Source organism: Morone saxatilis, unplaced genomic scaffold (assembly GCF_004916995.1).
Source record: "Morone saxatilis isolate NCDOM2014 unplaced genomic scaffold, NCSU_SB_2.0 Contig15, whole genome shotgun sequence".
NCBI classification, from domain to species: Eukaryota; Metazoa; Chordata; class Actinopteri; family Moronidae; genus Morone; species Morone saxatilis.
Window position 1 is genome coordinate 437162 of NW_023339707.1, and position 1674 is coordinate 438835.

Below are 1674 nucleotides of genomic sequence, written 5' to 3' on the forward strand. Positions count from 1 at the left end.
GTCTAACCAACAGTCAACCTCAATGGTTTCTTTTAGCCACTTGTAAGCAACCGCCTTTGTTAAGACACGGAAAAGCTTCAGAATTCAGAGGTGGGGTATTTACTGACTTATTTTATGTCATAGAACAGAATGTGAAAATATCTTAAGCACAGACCTTATTTCAGACATCTGACCAAAAACCCAGTCAAAAAAAGACTTTGAGGGCAGGGAAGCGGAAGTGCTAAACTGCTAACTCAGTTCCGGGTTTTAGGACTCCTGCAGCACTCTTTTATTTATTTATGTTGTCATCTTGTTGAAATAGGAAAGGGTCTTTCCCAAACTGCCACCACAAAGTCAGAGGCACTGTACTGCGTAAAATATCTTTGTGTGGTGGAGTTTTCCTGAAGCATAGACGGTGTTGTATGTGTACATTAAGGCATTTGTGATTTTGGTCTATATAAATAAAAGGCTTTAATTGAAAGGTTCCTCGCCCAAATCTTGAAAAACAGCCCTACACCAAAAATACATTATAGTATGTAGACAGATGTGATGATATACCATGACATGAAAATATCTACCCAGTATATACATATACAGAAAAAATATGTAGATGCACATATAACGTAAACATACTTTAGGTTATATATAATACTTCCAGTATAATTCTTTATAGGTCACATTTACAATGTGAGTATATGTGATGTAATATGTAAGTGAATTATTTGATGTTTGATGCAGTTTGCAATGTGAGACAATGATCAGAATTTCAGTGAAACCAATATTTCACATGACACTGATCCTGAGTATACCTGCACATTCAAATCAATAATTTGTCAAATCCTTCAGAATTATTTGCACGTGCAGGTTTTCCTCTGAATACTGAATTGTCACACTGAAAAACTTTATGATTTGAGTACAAGTAACTTTAAGGTACGTAAGTATTTGTTAAATTAGGGTGCCCTGTAACTCACCTGGTAGAGCTGGCGCCCCATGTAGAAAGACTGAGTCCTTGCTGCAGCAGCCTAGGTTTCAAATCTGTCTTGTGGTCCTTTGCTGCATTCCCTCTCTCTCCCCCCTTTCCTGACAATCTTCAGCTGTCCTATCCAATAAAGGCAAAAAGCCCCAAAAATATGTACAAATTATATGTTAAGGTAACTTGGGTAAATTATCTTAATTCTATTCAGTTAAACTTAAAACTAGTAAATATATTCATATACACTCATATGCAGCATTTCTCCAAAAATATGTTTAACAGAACGTGTCAGAAGACTGACTTAACCGTATCTTCTTTATACTAATGTTACCACTGAAGTTGAATTTACTGATATACGATAAAAACTATTTACAATTAATCGATCATCAGAGTTGTAGCCAATAAATTTTATGTGGATCAACCAGTTTAATGGTTACTGCTGTAATTAAGTTATCAATAGCCTATTTGTTTTTTATGACTAGTCTTTTGACTATGATCAACTGTTTACACTTCACAGGATCATTAAGAATTGGGTATATGATTTCTAAACTGAAATAAACAAAAAGTGAAAAGTCCTAAGCATTATAGCACAGTGAGCCTTACATTTTTGCAATAATATGAAGTCAATTTAAAAACAAATCTCACAATGTAACTGTAACAGTAACCTTTATAAAGGTCCAGTGTGTAACATTTAGGAAGATCTATTGTCAGAAATGTGATAT

At 34.5% G+C, this 1674-nt stretch overlaps 1 protein-coding gene across 1 annotated transcript in view; it reads left to right on the forward strand.

Annotated features, from left to right (window-relative positions):
* Positions 1-1674, forward strand: part of LOC118324918 (myelin transcription factor 1-like) — a 24473-nt gene that overhangs the window by 186 nt on the left and 22613 nt on the right. The window lies entirely within an intron of this gene.